This window comes from Mirounga angustirostris, unplaced genomic scaffold (genome assembly GCF_029215605.1).
Source record: "Mirounga angustirostris isolate CCGP_5_RB_7025 unplaced genomic scaffold, mMirAng1.0.hap1 SCAF_11, whole genome shotgun sequence".
Lineage (NCBI taxonomy): Eukaryota > Metazoa > Chordata > Mammalia > Carnivora > Phocidae > Mirounga > Mirounga angustirostris.
In genome coordinates this window covers 78,243,012-78,257,309 of record NW_026991719.1, presented here as the reverse complement: position 1 = coordinate 78,257,309, position 14,298 = coordinate 78,243,012, and the positions used below count along the sequence as shown (strand labels likewise).

The 14,298-nt window shown below is 37.8% G+C and overlaps 1 pseudogene; it reads left to right on the top strand.

The window, feature by feature from the left end:
- Nucleotides 1-364: 364 nt before the first annotated feature.
- LOC123843093 (elongation factor 1-alpha 1-like) overlaps nucleotides 365-14,298 on the top strand; it is a 153,640-nt pseudogene continuing 139,706 nt past the window's right edge.

Genomic DNA, 14,298 nt, shown 5'->3' with positions numbered 1-14,298 from the left:
GCAGGTTTGGTTAAGATTTCCTTTTGCCCTTGGCAAAGTATCAACATCGAGGTAGTTCAGTCCCTAGAGGAATGTTACTCTACTGACTTGTCAGTGGGCTGTAGGTAGTAAGGAAATTTAATAATTTTTCTTCTGCCTTTTTTTCCCCACATCAGTTTCATGCCAGAAGAGGCAAGCTGAGAGTAGTCTAAGCTATTGCTCACCTCATTGCAGTGGTGAAAGGTAATTGGGAGATTATATGTCAAAAAAACTGCTGAAATGATCACATAAGAATTTTTTAATATTAAGGTGGGCAAATGCAAATCCTCTCAATTATTGTCAGAAAACTTCTGAGTCTCAGCCAAGTGCTTTCTCAGGCATAAGAATGGTAGCAATCATAGCTGTTGCTTTCAGCAAATTTGGCACACTCCCGGTTATATCTGTGACCAAATTCAGTGCAGAGGTGGGGTAGCCTTCCTAAAAGAAGAGATTATAGGTCAGATTCCTAGATTTTCATAGCACATGCTTCCTGCTCAACTTCTCTTCAAAGCTCTTAGGATTAAAACTAATGATATGTAGGTCTTGTCAAAGGCCTAGTGAAGTCATTTGGTAATTAAGGCTATAAGTCTAAAGCAGGATTGGCAAACTTTTTTTGTAAAGGGCCACATTATAAATTTTTTAGGCTTTATGGGCCATATATTCTCTGTGGCAAAAGCTCAGCTATTAAATCATAGTATTAAAATAAGCAATGACAATATGTAAACAAATGAGCATGACTGTATTCCAATCAAATTTTACACTGAAATTCTAATTTCATATAATTTTCATGTCATGAATATTCTTTTGATTTTTTTCAACGATTTAAACATACAAAAATCATTCTTAGCTCATGAGCTACACAAAAACAGGCAACTGGCTGGTTTTGGTCTTTGGCTTGTGGCTTGCTGATCTCTGCCTAAGGAACTTGTTATCCATCTATACTAGCTATTTTACATTTTAACTTGGTGGTTGTTTAATCACCAGAAATTTTTGTACCTTAATATCGTTACCTTAAACTCTAAAAAATGTCTTATTAAATTACATGCATATATTGACCATATAGAAAAACTGAGAAAGAGTCCTTAAAAAAAAGTTTCTGTATGTTCTATAAAATATAAAGATGTCACTCATGTGATGGCCATTGTAAGAATAGAGATATAATAAAATAATTTGAAAATCTAGTATGTAAAAGAGTTTAGTAGTATCATTAAAATATGATGTTTCTTTTTATCAAATAATGAGTATTAGTTATCCACCATGTTTTCAATTTTTGGCCTAGGCTTCCAGATTTGAATTTAATATTCAAATTCACTAATTATATTTATCCAGACTTTGTTAGACTTATTGCTCCATATATCTTTATTTGTATTTTAATGATTTTATTGGATAGCCATCTTTTACTTTGAAGTTTCTCATCTCTGTTTTGGAGGTAATTGAGGTAAATAGCCATGAGAAAAAATTACTGTTACTTTAAAATTTGGTAACAGAATTCTTCAGGGAGAGAATTTTTTTTTTTTAATTTAACAAAATATCTTAATAGATTGTTGGATATTAAACATTTGATTCACAGAACATGGCCTAAGTGGGGATGTAGGGGAGGGGTAAGTAACTAGCTGAATTTCTTTGGACAGAATTTATCAACAGGGGAGAGATGCATGGGGTTAAAAACAATGAGAGGCAGAATAAAGCAGAGAAAGGGGCTGAGTAAATGGTAATAAGGCAGTGAGAACTTTCTAGTGGCAAGAATGGTCAAAGTGGGGCACCTGGGTAGCTCAGTCATTAAGCATCTGCCTTCAGCTCAGGTCATGGTCCTGGAGCCCTGAGATTGAGCTCTGGGATCGAGCCCTGCATCAGGCTCCCTGCTCAGTGGGAAGCCTGCTTCTCCCTCTCCCACTCCCCCTGCTTATGTTCCCTCTCCCACTGTGTCTCTATCAAATAAATAAATAAAATCTTTTAAAAATTTTTTTAAAAATTAAAAAAAAAGAATGGTCAAAGAATGCCTGCTATTTCATTTTAAGTATGCTGTTCTGTTCTGTATATTGCCTTGCCCCCAATGCCTTCAAACCTTCAATAAAAGGCCGCTACAACCAAATTTTGCATCAGTACTACACTGAGGGAGTGCTAGAGTAAATTTAGTGTTTAACATAGAGTTTTTTGGTGACTGATGAGAACAAAGGAAAAAGGAAATGTAGATAAAATTAAATTTCCTTACAACTTGCAGCCCATTAACAAACACTTGAGACAGGAGGAGTATGACATTTCTCCAGGAACTCAGAAGTGTCCTAATGTTAATGCCTTGCTAGAGGCAAAAAGCAACCTTAGCTTGACAATGGCCAGACCTCCAGAATCCTGTAAGTCTTCTTTAATATGTGAAAATCCTTTTTGAAACTTCCTTTATCTCTTCTCCTAACTTAAAAGTATATAATCAATAGCAACTCACAATCTCAGGGCAGCTCTTTCTGTCCATGGGTCCTGTCCCTGTGCTTTAATAAAACCACTTTTTTTTTGCACCAAAAACATCTCAAGAATTCTTTCTTGCCTTTCACTCCCAGACCCCACAACACATCACATCAGAGACTACACATTTCGAATATGTGAGATACATAATGGGGATCAAGAATATGGCAGTATCTAAATGGAGCACTGGGGGTTATATGCAAACAATGAATCATGGAACACTACATCAAAAACTAATGATGTGATGTATGGTGATTAACATAACATAATAATAAAAAAAAAAGAACATGGCAGTATCAAGAAATCAAGGACAGAATTGACTAGAAATGTCCATTAGAGATATTGGGAAAGACCCTGGGCTTCCTACCACATGTGGGAGGGTATTTGAGTCAATTTTATTTAAATATTTTTTCCAAGTGTAATGTAAAGTTACTTACTGTTTTTTCCAGCTTTAAGTATAAATGACAAATAAAATTGTATTTATATATAGAGTGTACAACATGGTAATTTTATATATGTACAGCATTGTGAAATGATTACCACAATCAAGTTGATTAACATATCTAGCACCTCACATTGTTACATTTTTTTTTTTTTGGTACCGTGAGAACACTTAAGATTTACTCTCTTAGCAAATTTCAAATATTATTACAGTATTGTTAACTATAGTCACCATGCTGTACATTAGATTCCCAGAACTTACTCATCTTATACTGAAAGTTTTTACCCTTTGACCAACATCTCCCCATTTTCCTCATCCCTCCACCCAGCCTTTGGTAACCACCACTCTACTGTCTGGTTCTATGATTATATTGTTAATAACAACATATAAGATTGTACAGTATTTCTCTTTCTCTTTCTGGCTTATTTTACTTAGCATGTCCTTCACATTCATTCAGTTGCCACAAACAATGGAATTTCCTTGTTTTTTTATGGCTAAACAATAATATATATATATAAATAATGATTATATATATTATATATATATATATATGCCATCCTAACAGATGTGAAGGACTATCTCACTGTGGTCTTGATTAGCATTTCCCTGATGATTCATAATGTTGAACACCTTTTCATATATGTGTTGGCCATTTGTATGTCTTCTTTGGAAAAAAAATGTCTATTCAGGTCCTTTGCTCATTGTTTAATCAGGTTATTTGGTGTTTGTTTGTTTGTTTTGCTGTTAAGTTGTATGTATAAGATGACCTGCAGAACGTGGGAAAAAAAAACCTGCCAACCATATATCTGATAAGGGGCTAATACCCAAAATGTATAAAAGACAGGTTGACTGTAGTTCATCAGAGGACTTAGGCATTATCTAGATGACCATATTAGATTGTTTGTTTGTCTTTTTTTGTTGTTGTAGTTTTTAATTTTATTACATTATGTTAGTCACAATACATCATTAGTTTTTGATGTAGTGATCCATGATCCATTGTTTTCGTATCACACCCAGTGCTCCATGTTGTACATGCCCTCCTTAATACCCATCACCAGGCTAACCATTACCCCCTCCCCCCTCCCCTCTAAAACCCTGTTTGTTTCTCAGGTCCATAGTCTCTCATGGTTCATCTCTCCCTCCAATTCCCCCCACCCATTTTTCCCTTCCTTCTCCTAATGTCCTCCATGTTATTCCTTACATTCCACAAATAAGTGAAACCATATGATAATTGACTTTCTCTGCTTGACTTATTTCACTTAGCATAATCTCCTCCAGTCCCATCCGTGTTGATGTAAAAGTTGGGTATTCATCTTTTCTGATGGCTGAGTAATACTCCAGTGTATATGTGGACCACATCTTCTTTATCCATTCATCTGTTGAAGGGCATCTCGGCTCTTTCCACAGTTTGGCTATTGTGGACATTGCTGCTATGAACATGGGGGTGCATATGGCCCTTCTTTTCACTACATCTGTGTCTTTGGGGTAAATACCCAGGAGTGCAATTCCTGGGTCATAGGGTAGCTCTATTTTAAAATTTTTGAGGAACCTCCACACTGTTTTCCAAAGTGGCTGTACCAACTTGCATTCCCACCAAGAGTGTAAGAGGGTTCCCCTTCCGCCACAACCTCTCCAACATTTGTTGTTTCTTTCCCTGTCCATTTTTGCCATTCTAACTGGTGTAAGGTGGTATCTCAGTGTGCTTTTGATTAGGATTTCCCTGATGGCTAATGATGATGAACATTTTCTCATGTGTCTGTTAGCCATTTGTATGTCTTCTTCAAAGAAGTGTCTGTTCATCTCTTCTGCCCACTTTTTGACTTGATTATTTGTTTTTTGGGTGTTGAGTTGGAGAAGTTCTTTATAGATCTTGGATACCAGCCCTTTATCTGTAGTGTCATTTGCAAATATCTTCTCCCATTCTGTGGGTTGCCTCTTTGTTTGGTTGATTGTTTCCTCTTCTGTGCAAAAGATTTTTATCTTGATGAAGTCCCAAAAGTTCATTTTTGCTTTTGTTTCACTAGCTTTTGCAGATGTATCTTGAAAGAAGTTGCTGTGACCGAAGTCAAAGAGGTTACTGCCTATGTTCTCCTCTAGGATTCTGATGGATTCGTGTCCCACATTGAGGTCTTTCATCCACTTTGAGTTTATCTTTGTGAGTGGTGTTAGAGAATGGTCGAGTTTCATTCTTCTGCATGTGGCTGTCCAATTTTCCCAGCACCATTTATTGAAGAGACTGTCTTTTCCATTGCATGTTTTTTCCTGCTTTGTCAAAGATTATTTGACCATAGAGTTGAGGGTCCATATCTGGGTTCTCTATTCTGTTCCATTGGTCTGTATGTCTGTTTTTGTGCCACTACCATGCTGTCATGGTGATCACTGCTTTGTAATATAGCTTGAAATTGGGCAATGTGATGCCCCAGCTTTGTTTTTCTTTTTCAACATTTCCTTGGCGATTCTGAGTCTTTTCCGATTCCATATAAATTTTAGGATTGTTTGTTCCAGCACATTGAAAAATGTCATTGGAATTTTGATCGGGATGCCATTGAAGGTGTAGATTGCTCTGGGTAGCATAGACATTTTAACAATGTTTATTCTTCCGATCCATGTACATGGAATATTTTTCCATCTTTTTGTGTCTTCAATTTCTTTCATGAGTGTTTTGTAGTTCCTAGAGTATACATCCTTTACTTCTTTGATTAGGTTTATTCCGAGGTATCTTACAGTTTTTGGTCCTATTGTAAATGGAATCGTTTCTTTAATTTCTCTTTCTACAGTTGCGTTGTTAGTGTATAAGTAAGCAACAGATTTCTGTGCATTGATTTTGTATCCTGCCACATTACTGAATTGCTATATAAGTTCTAGTAATTTGGGGGTGGAGTCTTTTGGGTTTTCCACATAAAGTATCATGTCGCCTGTAAAAAGAGAGAGTTTGACTTCTTCTTTGCCAATTTGAATACCTTTTATTTCTTTTTATTGTCTGATTGCTGTTGCTAGGACTTCTAGTACTATGTTGAACAACAGTGGTGAGAGTGGGCACCCTTGACGTGTTCCTGATCTTAAGGGAAAGGCTCTCAACTTTTCCCCATTGAGGATGATATTCGCTGTGGGTTTTTCATAGATGGATTTTATGAGCTTGAGGAATGTTCCCTCTATCCCTATATTCTGGAGACTTTTAATCAGGAAAGGATGTTGTATTTTGTCAAATGCTTTTTCTGCATCAATTGAGAGGACCATATGGTTCTTCTCTCTCCTCTTATTAATGTCTTCTATCACATTGATTGATTTGCGAATGTTGAACCACCCTTGCATCCTGGTGATTAATCCTACTTGGTCATGGTGGATGATCCTTTTAATGTATTGTTGGATCCTATTAGCTAGGATTTTGTTGAAGATTTTGGAATCCATATTCATCAGGGATATCGGTCTGAAATTCTCCTTTTCGATAGGGTCTTTGCCTGGTTTGGGGATTAAGGTAATGCTGGCCTCATAGAATGAGTTTGGAAGTTTTCCTTCTGTTTCTATTTTTTGAAATAGCTTCAGTAGAATAGATATTATTTCTTCTTTGAATGTTTGATAGAATTCCCCAGGGAATCCATCAGGCCCTGGACTCTTGTTTTTTGGGAGGTTTTTGATCACTGCTTCAATCTCGTTACTGGTTATTGGCCTATTCAGGTTGTCAATTTCTTCCTGTTTCAGTCTTGGTAGCTTATAGGTTTCCAGGAAGGCCTCCATTTCATCCAGATTGCTCAGTTTCTTGGCATATAGATGTTGATAATAATTCCTAATAATTGTTTCTATTCCTTGATGTTAGTTGTGATCTCTCCTCTTTCATTCATAATTTTATTAATTTGGGCCCTTTCTCTCTTCTTTTGGATAAGTCTGGCCAGTGGTTTATCAATCTTATTAATTCTTTCAAAGAACCAACTTCTAGTTTCGTTGATCTGATCTACTGTGTTTCTGGTTTCTAATTCATTGATTTCTGCTCTAATTTTAATTATTTCTCTTCTAATGCGTGGCTTAGGCATCATTTGTTGCTTTTTATCTAGTTCTTTAAGGTGTAGAGTTAGTTGGTGAATTTGGGATTTTTCTATTTTTTTGAGTGAGGCTTGGATGGCTATGTCTTTCCCCCTTAGGACCACCTTTGCAGTATCCCATAGGTTTTGGACCAATGTGTTTTCATTCTCATTGATTTCCATGAATTGTTTAAGTTCTTCTTTGAATTCTTGGTTGACCCAAACATTCTTGAGCAGAGTGGTCTTTAGCTTCCAAGTGTTTGAATTTCTGCCAATTTTTTTCTTGTGATTGAGTTCCAGTTTTAGAGCATTGTGGTCTGAGAATATGCAGGGAATAATCTCAATCTTTTGGTATCGGTTGAAACCTGATTTGTGACCCAGTATATGGTCTATTCTGGAGAAAGTTCCATGTGCGCTCGAGAAGAACGAGTATTCTGTTGTTTTAGGATGGAATGTTCTGTAAATATCTATGAGGTCCATCTGGTCCAATGTATCATTCAAAGCTCTTGTTTCCTTGTTGATTTTCTGCCTAGATGATCTGTCCATTGCTGAGCATGGAGTATTGAGGTCTCCTACAATTAACGTATTGTTATCAATATGACTTTTTTATTTTGGTAAACAGTTGGCTTATGTATATGGCTGCTCCCATGTTCAGGGCATATTTACAATGTTAGATCTTCTTGTTGGATAAACCCTTTAAGAATGATATAGTGTCCTTCTGTGTCTTTTATTACAGACTTTAGTTTAAAATCTAATTTGTCTGATATAAGAATTGCTACTCCAGCTTTCTTTTGAGGTCCGCTGGCATGGAAGATAGATCTCCATCCCTTCACTTTCAGTCTGGATATATCTTTAAGTTCAAAATGAGTCTCTTGTAAACAGCATATGGATGGGTCCTGTCTTTTTATCCAATCTGCAACCCTGTGCTGTTTTATGGGAGCATTTAGGCCATTCACGTTGAGAGTGATTATTGAAAGATATGAATTAATTGTCATCATGTTGCCTGTGAAGTTGTTGTTTTTATAGATTGTCCCTGTAAATTTCTGTTGTAGATCACTCTTGGGGTCTTTCTCCTTTTATAGAACACCCCTTAATATTTCTTGCAGGGCCAGCTTAGTGGTCACATATTCTTTCAACTTCTGCCGGTTATGGAAGCTCTGCATCTCTCCAACCATTCTAAATAAAAGCCTTGCCGGATAAAGTATTCTTGGCTGCATGTTCTTCTCATTTAGTACCCTGAATATGTCTTGCCAGGCCTTTCTGGCTTGCCAGGTCTCTGTGGATAGGCCTAACGTTATTCTGATGCTCCTCCCTCTGTACGTAAGGAATCTCTTCCCCCTAATTGCCCTTAAGATGGTTTCCTTGGTTCTAAGATTTGCAAATTTTACTATTACATGCTGGGGTGTTGGCCTGTTTTCCTTGATCTTAGGAGGTGTCCTCTCTGCCTCTAGGACTCGAATGTTTGTTTCATTCCCCAGATTAGGGAAGTTCTCAGCTACGATTTGCTCAAATACATCTTCTAGCCCTCTCTCTCTCTCCACTCCCTCCAGGATTCCAATTATTCTGACATTGGAACGCCTCTTGGTGTCACTTATTTCTCTGATTCTATTTTCATGGATTCTGAGTTGTTTTTCCCTGGCCTCCTCTTTTCCCTTTTTATCTATCATACTGTCTTCCAGATCGCTTATTCTCTCTTCTGTCTCAGTTACCCTAGCTGTTAGATTATCTAGATTGGATTGGATCTCATTGATAGCATTTTTAAGTTCTGCCAAATCACCTTTTATTTCTGCCCTTAGAGACTCTATGCTGCCATTAATTGATTTATCCATTCTAGCCATTGTCTTCACAATTGCTAGCCTGAATTCCATCTCTGACATCTTGGTTATATCTGCATCCATTTGTAAATCTGCAGCATAAGTCATAATCTCTGAGTCTTTTCTGTTTTGGGGGCTCCTCCTCCTAGTCATTCTGTTGATGGGTGTTTGAGGGAATGTGTAGAGTCGAAATTATTGACCACAACCCAAGCAAGATGCACCTATTTTCTTGGGACCTTAGGTTTACTGGCCTCTTGTTTTCCCAGCCTGTCTTTTGGAGGAGGGGACTGCCACGCTGTTACTCAGGCAACCCTGTTTGGGCGGAGTTGCCCTGCGCCCCTGTGGCAGGGGATGGGCTCAGTGGGAATCAGTCTGGGGCTTTTGTTCTCTGGTGCCTTTCCTGGTGGCTTTCCGCATCTCTTCCGCGAGTCAGAGCAGAAGAGACCGTTTCCAACCCTCTGCCTCAGAGCAGAGAGACCTCAGTCTGTTCTTCAGTGAGCTCTCCAGGCCACACTGTCTCCGTTTCTGTCCATGCTGCTATAAACTAAAGCGTCCTGGGTTGTGCGCCCCTCCGCAGTGCCCCCAGTCCTGGCTCCAGGTCAGGACACGTCTTTGCCCTTTGTGCTTGTAAAATTGCCAGCCGCTCCCAATTCATGGGCGTGCAACTCCACCGCTTGGGGTTTCCACCCCCGGGGGTTGCAGTTCACTGGCGCGACCCCAGCGCACCGGGTTTCCATCTCAGAGGCTGCAGTTCACGTGCAGGCGACCATCACTCCGATTTCTGTCCAGGGGGGTTGCTGTTCACATGTGCGCGACCCTGCCAGTCTGGTTTTCCACCCCGGGGGCTGCCCTAAAGTTCTTTCCTGACGCTACTGGTCTTCAAGACTGTGCCCCGTCTGCAGCACGTGAGGCTGTCACTCACCAGCGGTGTAGGATCCCCAGGTCCAGGCACCCTCCCGCCGCCGTTTATCCTCTGATATCTGCCCACAGAATCACGGCTCTCCGCTTCGTACCTCAAAACCAACTGCCTGCAATATTCTGTTTGTAGAGATCCAGATCTTCTACATCTCAGGCTGGTTTCCTGGGTGCTCAGAGCGGTCTGGTAAATATCCAGCTCAATTCCAGGGACCAGTTGAAATAGGGTCCCCTACTCCTCTGCCATCTTTTTTCCTCTCATTATTTTGTTTTTTAATAGCATATGTTTAATCAATGGCAGAACCAAAATTAGAACCTCAGGCTCCTAATTTCAATCTAATATGCTATTGTTTGTTACATACTTTCAAGGAAGGAGGAAAGAAATCCCATCATTAGTGCATTCTGAGATTTAGAAGTCTAAAAAGTAGAAATCTATAAAAATTTATATGCACAAACTTCTGAATTTTAAAGCATTTTTCATAATAACTTTATCTTTGTGATGGAGAAATTTTCTGAGAAATCTAGTTACAGCCCCTATTTCTTCCTAGTCATTTCTGTGAAATGCAATAAGTGCTCTGTCAAATAGCCGAGAAAAAAGAGCATTCACTATCCTTTGTTCCTCTTCTCTGACTGGAAAGCACTAGCAAAACTGAATGTTGATAAGTTCAGGAGAAGGCTGTGTGGATTTGGTGACTTGACAAGTTTTACTAGTACTGGTATTGTTGACCCTAGAGGAGGTAATGGTTAAGAAAATCTGGATAGTTCACTGTCTGACAAAGGAGCCATCCTAATAAAAAGGAAAGCTAAAAGATTTAGGGGTGCCCTGTGTGGCTCAGTCAGTTAAGTATCTGCCTTTTGCTCAGGTCATGACCCTGGGGTCCTGGGATTGAACACCACATTGGGCTCTCTGCTCAGCAGGGAGCCTGCTTCTCCCTCTCCATCTGCCCTTCCCCCCACTGGTGCTTTCTCTCTCGCTCATGCTCTTTTCTCTCAAATAAATTAAAAAAAAAATCTTTTTTTAATTTTTTAAGCTGAAAGATTAAGAGCTCCTCCTTCTACTCTCCTTTAATAATAAGGACGGGAGGAGGGATTGCCATTTGTTTCAAATGCTACCACTGCTTTTAACACATGATTTTCAAAACTGGTGTTCAGAGGAGCATAGTTAGCATGCCTTACTAAAGTGGGTCCATTTTCAAATAAGTTTGGGAGATGCTGGATTTTTGTGTTTTTTTTTTTTTTTTTATAACTGCAGAACACCTCAGTCCCTTGAATGGTATATTATACATTGCGAATTTCCAATGGGAAAGAGAGGATTCTGCATTTCTCATACTTTATTAGAAAAGTGTTTTAAGTGATGCATCTATCAAATCACAGCTTTGAAATCTAGTCATTTTTCCTCTCACAAATTCTCAATAATCTCTTCCCATTGAAAGCCCACAATATCTATTGGTGTACCACCTCCTTCCATAATAACACTTGTCTAATAATTTACAATTTAGAAAATACCTTTACTTCCCAACCCATTCCAATTGACTTAACACTTATTAATATAATCTGAGTTTATAGACTCATGATTTTGTGTTATCACAGCATTCATATTTTTAAACAGAAAACTCCAAGAGTGTTTTCACCTTTGTTTCAAATTTTCTTTCTATCTACATTTTGAGATATGATATCTGGCTATTAATGATTATTTCTACTTAAATGATTATTTCTACTTAATTTCATATATTTAACTTCAAAATGCATTTCCAATGCAAGTATACCATAACGTTGACATTTCTGAATTCTTGATTTTTATTTCACTCTCAGTTGTCTGTTTCACCTAATACCTGTTAAACTTTTTTAGGTTGGGCACAGGAGTAAAATATTTATAAACCCTTACATATATGAAAATATGTTTATTGTACTATTAGTATTAATATTAGTCTATTTATTAGTTCCTAAAGCTGTTGTCAAAGAATGCTACAAACGTAGTTGTTTAAACAACATAAATTTATTCTGTCACAGTTCTGGAGACCATAAGTCTGAAATCAAGGTGAATGTAGGGCTGTGTTTTAGGGAAGATTCTGTTCCTTGACTCCTCTAGCTTCTGGTGGTTCTAGGTATTTTTTACCTCCATCACTTTAATCTCTGCCTCCATCTTCATATCGCCTTTTCTTCTGTGTCTGTCTCTCATAACTTCCTTACCTCCCTCTGGTAAGGATAAACCCAGGATAAGTCCACCTCTCAATATTCTTAATCACATTTTCTGCCACATAAGGTAGCATTCATAGGTTTCAAGGATTTGGTGTAGATACTTTCGGGGAGTTCGCCTTTCAGTTTAATACAGTCTTCATGTCTGATTTATTTTGGAGGGTCAATTCTAAGTCTTTCTTCCTCCAACATAAGTTTTAATTTTACCATTGCATTTTCTTACATTAGTCTACTCCATATATCTTTTTTTTAATCTGTTGTATATTTTTATATCAAACTATTTTTGTCCTGCAATCATCAGGTTTTATAGCATAGAAAAATTCATTCTTGTATAAATGAGAATCTGAAACAGGTAGTTTCTAAATTTTTCTTCTGTTTCCTTTAGTAATTTTTTTTTTCAGAGATGTACTTTTTATTTGTAGGCTTTTCTTGGGCTACAACATTTTTTTCATAGACCTCATATATGTTTCTTTTTAAAACCTTGTCAAAGTACAGAAATACAGGCCTTGACTTTAGCTCTCCTCATTGTCTATTGAAATGCTATTAAAATCCTGGGGCACCTGGGTGGCTCAGTTGGTTGAGTGTCCAACTCTTGGTTTTGGCTCAGGTCATGATCTCAGGGCCAAGAGACTGAGCCCCACATCAGGCTCCATGTTCAATGTGAAGCCTGCTTGAGATTCTCTCTCTCCCTCTCCTTCTGCCCTCCGCCATTCATGCTCTCTCTCTCTAAAATAAATAAAAACTTAAAAAAAAATAAGAAATGCTATTGAAATTCTTTCACATCTGAAGCTGGGGGGTAATAATGCAAATGTCTTAGTCTCACTTTTAGAACATTGTGTGTGTGTGTGTTTAAAGATTCTATTTATTTATTTGACAGAGAAAGAGTGTACAAGCAGGGGGAGTGACAGGCAGAGGGAGAGGGAGAAGCAGGCTCCCCAAGGAGCAGGGAGCCTGATGTGGGGCTTGATCCCAGGACCCTAGGATCATGACCTGAGCCGAAGGCAGTTGCTTAACCAACTGAGCCACCCAGGTGTCCCAGAAAATTGTGTGTTGTGTTCTCTCTTCCTTTCAACCATTTGTACATATTGCTTCTTTTGGAATATTGACCCTCCTTTTCTTCTCCTGGATTACTACCATTTACTCTTCACATTTAACCTTAAATAGCATTTTCTTCAAGAAGTCTTTCTTGGTCTCCCAATATTAGTAAGATGCCTTGCCTATATGTATGTACCTAGGATAGCTTGTACTTAAATACAGCATTTGTCATACTAAATTATAATTGTCTGTCTCCCCAGTAGACAGTGAGCCATACTTAGCACCAGTAGGCAAATAAGAATTTGTTGAATTGTGACCTTGGAATACGTCATCTACCAAAGTTCCTCTCTAAACCACCAAGGTTTAGTTTGTTACCTCTATTCTGGCTTCACATTCTGGGTTCATCCTGTACTGACCTTTATCATAAAACATATCACAATATGTGATTTTATAATAACAATAATTAGAATTTATTACACATTTACTGCATGCTAGACATTGTGCTAAGCAATTGACCTACACTATCTCCTTTATTTTAGCCCTCAAAATAACCTTGTAAATTAGTATTAATATTATTCCATTTTTAGATGAAGAAATGGGCATAAAGAGGATGAGCATACTGTCCAAAGTCACACAGTTAGCAAATTGAAAAGCTTGATTTTTAACTCATACAATTTAACTCTAAACATCATTCTATTAACCAATATAATATACTTCTCCCATGTTTTCTGCTGTCTCTAACAGCAAACTGTCACAAAATTCTTAGGGGCAAGTATTGCACCTTCTTCCCACTGCCTACCATGGTATATAATGCTTAGTAGCTGCCCAATAAATTTTCTGTATGAATAAATGAATGGCATAAAGTGAAGTTCAGATTACTATTCTATGTGAGTTCAAATATATTATATTTCAGAAAAAGAAAATATAGCCTATAACTTTTACATTTCATACTCACAGAATTAAAAAAAAATAAAATCTATGTCCAGGTAAGAATCATTTAAAAATGTTCAGATATGCAGCTTAGATCCCTAGAGATATTAAATGTTTATTTCCATCCAGTATATAAAGAATATTTACAGGGCACCTGGGTGCTTGGTTAAGTGTCCAACTCTTGATTTTAGCTCATGATCATGATCTCATGTCATGAGATAGAGCCCCAAGTTGGGCTCCATGCTGGACATGGAGCCGACTTAAGATTCTCTCTCCCTCTGCCCTTCTCTCTCTCTCTCTCTCTTAAAAAAATATATATTTACTACTTCTACATATATTTTGATAGAATTTACTAACAATGGGCCGACACTTTTCACAATTTGAATCATCAAAAATTCTATCAGTTAGACCCTGTAACTTTCAGAACTGGATGTTCCTAGTCTTTGGTAGTCTTTTTATCCTTTTCATAAATTTT